We start from the raw sequence: 8,087 nt of genomic DNA on the forward strand, positions 1-8,087 counted from the left end.
ACCTCTCAATGTCCTAGAGATGCCTGATAAAACTTTATGACAAGAAGGACTCAAAATACAGTTGGAAAATTTTCAATCCTAAGTAACTTCTAAATATCTAAAATATTCTGCAACTTTTACCAATTAAATCAGCTAAATGAAATCCTTAGCATAATAACATTTAGCCAAAGGACCAAAAGAGTGAATAAATCAGTCCATACTATGCAGGAGATTAAAATTTTTTGAGAAACATATCATCCCTATTTCTAGAAAAGATATTTCTCCAGGAAAAAAGGGTTAAAGATATTAGGAAAGAAAAAAAGAGAAATATAGTATAATTCTCATGAATTGTCAAGTAGGGTTAAGGAGGTTTAGTAATCAGTGATTAAATCAGTTTTAATGAGTATTTAAAACACAACATTTTTCTACATCTATCATTAAATATTTTCCATTAATGCTTATATTCTGTAGCTGACAAAGGGATTATAAATGAATTACCCTATTTAAAAGTTTAACTCTTCCACTCATAAAACAGTACTGCCACTTTGAAAGCAAATTCTATAAACTAAATGCATTTCTGAGTCACTTTATATTCTTAAGTGTAAGAGACACTCAAAAAGTTAAATGCAGTACTGCCTTATCACATCTGTCCAATATAAGCAAAATTACCCTCAGAGTTACATTTAAAAGATAGCTAAGAACACTTATAATTTATATCAATATTAAAGAAATGTTACAGAGCAAATTCCCTTTGGCCTCTTACAAGCTCTAAAGTACCAGGATAACCAGTATCTTAATGAAACTCAGGACATAAAACCCTTAAATTATATATAGTATAGACTTTATTCTTTTAGAAACTGAATTAATTTTTAAGATGAATTATTTTAAGATGATACGTATGGTAGGATAGCAAGCAACATAAGATTCATTATATTCTCTACTTCTCTTTGCCCATAATCAATAATCATTTTAATTCAATATTATTCCTAACTTGCTACAGTTAAATCTTCACCATATCTCTCAAATTAAAAAAAGAGAAAAAGAAAAATACTGTTTCCTTTACATGTCTATTACCACATAAAGGAAATGGAAGGGGAAAATGTTCGTTTGTAACTTGCTTCATCAATCCCTTTCTATTTTCTTGATAAAATCATATAATTGTTTCAAACTACGATTGTTACAAAGACTAAATTTTAAAGATTGTTTTACAGTCTGAATGCTGCAGATCATGACTTCCCAAACCACAACAATCATCAACAGAGACCTTTTCTACACTTAAGGCTCTTTGAAGTTGAGTTTGCTATGATCGTTGTCCTTATTGCTCCTCCACAAAAATGGAAGAATTTAACATATAATAGTATTCAGTTTCCTTGCTACATTAAAACCAATTGCATTCTTCATTTTTTTTTTTCCATTTTGTACTACTCTTTGGACCTCAACGCAAATAAGTGTCCCTTTCTCCACTGCATTTTGGTGAAATGAAATTACACGCATCTCTGCTGTGGCTTACCCAGACAGATCAATGTTCAGATATCAAGGCAATTCCCACTAATGTCTCAGAACTAAACATGTAACACTGAAATATGGATCCGCCAAGCTTCCAAGTATACATATTTTCAATAATAACAGCTCGTATTTCTATAGCATTTTAATGCAAAGTACTTTACATTAAATTCAAAAAATAATTATTGCACACCAACTATCTGTGAAGCATTATAATAGGCACTAAAAGGGGATACAACAGATATACATATAAGTACAAGATAATTTGTGAATGGAGAGAGCATTAACAGCTGGTAAAAAAAAAAACAGATAATCTGAGGAAAAAGAGAGCACTAACAGCTAGGGGGATCAGGAAAAGTTTCACAAAGGAGATAGCGATTGATTTGAGATTAAGAATTCTAAGAGGTGGAGACAAAAGAGTGAGTGAATTCCAGACATGCTGGACAACCAACAAGATGGGAGCTGGAAGGTCAATTTTTGGAGAACAATGAGTAGGTCAGTGTCACTGGAATATCCGTGAGGAGGAAAAGTATAAAGTAAATTTAGAAAAGGTAAACTGGAGCCAGACTATTCAAAACTTTAAATACCAAGATGAAGAGTCTATGGCTCATCCTAGGCAGTAGGGAGTCACTGAAGATTACTGCAGATGTGGACTTTGGAAATATGATTTTGCCAGCTGGTTGGAAGACAGAATGGATAAGGAAGAGACTGGAAGCAGGAGAAGTAGTTGTAGCAGGCTACCACAACAATATAAGAGAAAGGTGAGGTGGCCGTGAATTAGGATGGTGACCATATAAGTAGAAAGGGACAAACAGATGTGTGTAGGGAATGTTTTAGAGGTAGAACTGGCAAAATTTAGAACATGACAGGAAACGGAGGTAGAGGAGAATGAGGAACGAAAAGATTCAAGGAAATTCCAAGGTTGCAAGATTGCACTGGTGAAAAGATGGTGATGGTATTGGGAAAAAGGCATGACTAGACAGCAGCAGCCTTATGAAAAAATTTAGTGGCCTACAAGTTCAATAGGAGTCAACAATGTGAAAAAGTATCCTGGAATGCTAATAAGACTGCATTTTTATTATTAAGTAACATTAAGAAAGGCAAAGAATTCAGGTAGAGTGGTTACAGTCACTGTACCCCACATCCATCAAACTACCTCTGGAATTCTGTGTTCCACCTAAGCACCACATTTTAGGGAGAAAACTGAGAAGCTGGGGGTTGTCCAGGAAACAGCAACTAGAATGATGAGGGATCTCAAGTTTATGTTATATGACTATCATCGGAAGAAACTGGGGATATTTTGCCGGGAAAAGGCAAAAGGCTAAAGGCTTTGGGGTGGGTGGGTGTGATAGCTGCTTTTAAGTATTTAAAGATTTGTCACATGGAACACGAATTAAACTTATTCTGCTTGGCCCCAAAGGGCAGAACTCATTTGTTCCTCACCACAACCAACCCTACTACAGATATTACTAATCCCATTTTATAAATGAGAACGAGGAGACTCAGAGAATTTAAGTGACTTTCCCACTGTCATCTAGTTATTAAAGTGTCAGAAGTGGAATCCAAGTCCTGCACTTTCTGCTATGCCAATGCATCTTTATATAAAATTAGAGGAAACCTCTCTTAATAAAATTATACCTCCCAAAATGAAAAGAGGAAATTTCAATCACTACGACTCCACGTCCATAAGTGGGAGGAGTTAACTCCAAGGAGGTTGTCACCTACCAACCTCCTCTCAAACCAAAACACAGGAATTATGTCTTTTCCATTCCTAACACATTTACTTGAAGAACCTCTTTCTGGCCTTTCTCCCACAACACTCCGGCAGTGGTGGTCCAAACCAACTCTACCACCACCCCCCCTGGTCCCAACAAATGCAGAGGAAGTCCCTCAGCATGACTTTGGCAGCCTGGGCACCACTGAGACGCGACAAAGGCACTCCCGAGAAAACCAACAACACCCAATACAACTCTGGTGTGCCAGAGGCTCATACACCAAGTGGTGCTGGTGTTTTGTTGTTTTTCTGGCTTTTTTTTTTTTTAAATAAGGGGACACATGCATTCAGTGGGTACCGTCCTGGCATCGGTGGCAGGAGGAGTGCATGAAGGATGTGGGTCACATCCACACGCACAAACGTCCGGAGAAATGGGGAGACAGTGCGCGGTCCTCCGCGCTCCGGAAAGCCCTAATGGCGTGGGCGGGGGGGAGGCTTGGACTAGGTCCGTCTCCAAGGAGTAGCGGGAGTTAAAAGGTCTGACAGTAGCCCCGCTGGCAGGTCGGGAAGAAGAAGAGCTGGCCCGTCATTCCTCCTCCCCACCCCGCACTCCCCTCCATCCCGGGTCGGAATCCCGGAGGCGGAGTAGGTATGGGGGGGAGGGGGGTTAGGGGAGGACCGGGCCAGGAGGTTCCCAGACCACTATCCCGGGGTCGGGGGAGCCGGGGGGGGGGCGTGTCCTACCTGGGCCGTGGCGGACGCAGGAACTCCAGGCAGTGGGGTCAGGCCCGGTTCAGGGCCGAGGCCGGCCGGGATCACCTCTCGGGAGGAGGCACCGCCGCCGCCTGCCCATCCCCCGCCGCCCGACTGCGGCGGGACCCGTGCGTGGGTTCGCGGGCCGGGCGGCCGGTCGGGCTGTCCCCTCTTGGGTACCGTTTGCGTCTATGGGCGACGGCGGCGGCTGTTGCTGCTGCTGGTTACCCCCAGCCGCTGCTCTTGCTCCAGCCCCTGCTCCTCCTCCTGCCGCCGCCGCCGCCACCGCGTCCCCACCGCTCCCATCGCCGCTGCGGCGACTACTGCAGCGCCCGCTGACCCGACCCGACGTTATTCTCCCCCTTCGCAACCCGGCACAGCCTAGCCCACCTGCCCTGTCAGGGCGAACGCCCACCTTCTCCACTGCAGCCGCTGATTGGAGGCCGCGTTCCGAGTCCGTCACGTCGGTTGGCTGATCCCATTGCCTATCAGGGAAGGGGCGGGAAGTCGGGCAAAGAGGGTCTCCGCCCCCCACCGGAGAAATGCCGCTATCTTCAGGTTTGCCTGAGAGGACGAGTTACCGGGAAAGGAGCATCACAATGGCAGTGCGCGTGCGCAAGAGCATTCTGGGGATTGTAGTTCCAGCCACAAGCTGCGACTACCCGCTAGTCCCGAGGAGGGAAGCGGGGCTCTGGGAAGGGGGTGAGTCCGAGAAGGTGGCCCGGTTACCCTGAATTTTTCTTTCGCTTCAGCCTCAAACCTCATGTCCACCGGCTTGTCGTGACATAGTGACGATAACCCTTGGTCTCGATCCAGTATCGTAACTCTGCAGAGGGGAAGCACATGGGGACTTGGTCGGGATAACTCAATCAATCACAGATGACGGACGGGGCTACCCCGTCAGGACGACCCCAGGGTGTGAGGTGGCGGTGACGGTGACTGACACGAGAATACTGGGCTCAGGGGCCGGGATTGGGGATGGGGGAGATGATGGTCAGCGCTGGAGAGTCTCTCTTGGACACGTTTCCGGGCCTCAGGCAGGCTCCCTAGATACGGAGGCCTCGCCCTCCATTCCTCTCCCCACCAAGGTCTCCTTAGGAAGCAAGATCCCTTGAGAGGCTAGGGGACCGTGGAGCCCCAGGGAAGACCTTGGCCTGAGAGCCGTGGATAATGACGCTTTGGGTTTTCACTGCCCTCGAAGAACAAGAAGGCGTCTTCACCCTATTTAAAAGGAGTCCTCCAGCCCAGAGCCCTGGCAGGGAGCGAATCCCTAAGATGGACTTCCTAGCATCCTGGAGTCTACCGGAGGAATTCGAAAGAGAATCAGGTTGGGGTGGAGAGGGAAGTCGGTGACTAAGAGGTTGTGTCGGACATAAAGTGGATTATTATACAATAGAACCTGGAAATTAAAGTTTTTTTCCACAAGAAAATGTCCCATCCAAGATAAGAGGGCTCTTGAAACCTCGGCATCAGAGGTGTTTTTTAAGTCAGAAGATTTTCCTGAACAGTGATGAGAAAACGAGAAACCAAGAGAATGAGCCTTACTCCCCTAAAACAAAGAGATCTGCTTTCAAACATGGAGGGAAAGAAGAACCTATATTCATTCATCTTGACATTGATTCTATGGAGGGCATCCAGAGATCTCAATTCAGTGGATGGGACTGGGACTTGATTTAGTAAAGTTCAGAAATGCAGGTGAGCTCTGACCTAATTTCAAAGTGGCAGAGATCTGGGAAGAGGATACTCTGGAAAGATTGTAGATTTTTTCACGGGAGAAGGACACTTCTAGTTTGTATTTTATTGTCAGCTACTAGGGGGTTGAAAATGCAATCATTTATCGCCAGTGTCCCCCACTGTTTTCTAAGTCGTAAGTCCTCTCTTGCCCTTGTTCCTACTTTCCACTGGTCAGCAGTTCACACGATTTAGATCTTAAAGAGCAGAAGTATAATTTATGCAACAACAGTGTTTTAAAGCCCCCCTCTCCTGCAATATTGATTTGTAGCTATCACTCTCTGGGAAAAGTATACAATTTCACAGGCAGAAAGGATGAAACTAGATCCTCTACTACTAGCTTCAGGGTCATTTAAATCCTTTCCTTACTCAAGTAGAATGCAATAGAGATAAATGTAAATTCTTCTTATATGCTGTATTTGAATTGCTCTTAAAGGAAAAATATTTCAGCCTTTTAAAAGTCCAGAAAGCTTAATAGTCTCTTGACATTCTCAACAAACAGCAGGCATTTCTCCTGACTCTTATGTACAGACAGACCCCTTGGATAAAGAAGCAGAACAGAATGTGCATTAGAGGCAATTGATGATGCAGCTCATTTTGTTCTGGTCATAAACTTAAAGAAGTTGCCAGATTTTCCATTTATTTCCCCAAATTAAAATCTAAAGTTGCTTTTTCATGACTTTGCCTGGTAGACTAGCTGAAAAAATGTTTTGACCCTGAAGGTGATTTGGGGTAGCAAGGAATTGATGAGTTCTTTAAATATTTTTCTTTATAATTTTCCTATTTTTCTAATTTTTAGAGAAAAAAATTAAAATTCTTTTGGATTGTGCCTGATATTCATTTCAAGTGACTATGCTGTATATTAAAGGAAGCTGTGGAGTAGTCTGGCCTGGGTTCATGTACCACCTCTGACACACATCCTAACTCTCTGACCTTGAGCAAGTTTCTTATTCCGTTACAGGCAACTAAGACTTTAAGTTACAGAGAAGCTTCTGACCTGCATTGGGAGAAAGAAACCCCTCATCTGGCAGTTCCATATATGAAAGAAGTCACACGTCCAGTCCCATCATCTTTTTAAAGGCTTCTGTTATACACATTTAGCAAGTGGAGTATGCCCTCCTCTATACATACCTCAAATCTGCTAAAAATGTAAATTAATTACTAAAATGTAATTTAATTGGCCTAGTCTGATAACCATGTGAGGTAGAAAACACTATTATTTAGGTTTACTTAAAGTGAAAATGAGTTTAGCTAGATTCTCCTAAAAAAAATGAAAAGATAAATAATTTCTGATTTCTTTTTTATGACTGACTTATTTGAAATCCATCAAGAATTAGACAAGCAAATAGGATTATTAGTAATATACCAAGGGGAAATTGTGGCAGCTATTCTGAATTGAATATCTTGATAATAGGATGATAATATTCCCAAATGGATATATATATACCAGTGTACATTCAGAGTTCCCAAGAGTGGGAGTCTTAGGATGATTTGTTGCTTTGTTGTTGTTCAGCCATTTTCAGTCATGTCCTGCGCTTCATGACCCCTTTTTGGGGGTTTCTTGGCACAGATACTGTGCCAAGGGATTTACCATTTCCTTCTTCAGCTCTTTTTACATAAGAGGAAATTGTGGCAAATAGATTAAGAGAATGGCTGCCCCAGGATGATGGAAAGTCCCAAAGAAAAGAGCTCTCAAACCTCACCTTTCTCTGTTTTCCTTTTCCTTTTGTTGAGGATCTTAAGGATCATAGGTTAGATTTAGAGCTGAAGGGACCTCAGAGATAATAACCACTGTCTCATTTTACAGATGAGAAAAAATGAGACCCAGGGAGGTTAAGTGAATGGGTACATTGATAGTTAAGCATCATCGAAAATTAGTACCATTTCTGTACTGGTAGCTTCTGATCTTTGATTTATCTCTTTCCTTTGAACTCTGTACTACTTTGTAACATTCTTATACTTTGACATCTTGTTTTATAGATATTATATGTGCATCATTTCCTGTAAAAAGACAGTTTGGCATAGTAGGTAGAAAGCTAGCCTCCAAACCAGGAAGACCTGAATTCATTTCCTAACTCTGCTACATATGGCTGTGTGCCCTTGGGCACAGACAACCTCTCAATGCTCTAGGTAGTTTTCTAAGTAGCAAAGAATTTGGTCACTTGAATTGGTAGGAGTTTCCTCACCTGTAAATTACCAATACCAATGAAATCACAATTCTAGACCCTATCCTTATTGTAAGACCAGGAGTACAGGGATAATATGCTATTCTTTATATCCCCTATAGCACCTGCCGCAGGGATTTCAAGGTGGGCATTCAAATATTTATTGAATTTATGAAGGAGCTTCACTGATTAATTGACCCCAAAACAACCCCAGTTATTTAGGGTTTATATGATAGAGAAAG

At 42.4% G+C, this 8,087-nt stretch overlaps 1 protein-coding gene across 1 annotated transcript in view; it reads right to left on the reverse strand.

Moving 5' to 3' along the window:
- The window catches only part of TTBK2 (tau tubulin kinase 2), a 250,573-nt gene extending 246,481 nt beyond the window's left edge, over window positions 1-4,092 (reverse strand). The window contains exon 1 of the mRNA XM_069105849.1: window positions 3,941-4,092. The gene's annotated coding sequence lies outside the window, so the exon portion shown is untranslated. The remainder of the gene's footprint in view (window positions 1-3,940) is intronic.
- Between the last annotated feature and the right edge of the window lie 3,995 nt (window positions 4,093-8,087).

This window comes from Petaurus breviceps, unplaced genomic scaffold (assembly GCF_028583685.1).
Source record: "Petaurus breviceps papuanus isolate PSGF00001 unplaced genomic scaffold, PetGlider_PUasm1.0 77, whole genome shotgun sequence".
NCBI classification, from domain to species: Eukaryota; Metazoa; Chordata; class Mammalia; order Diprotodontia; family Petauridae; genus Petaurus; species Petaurus breviceps.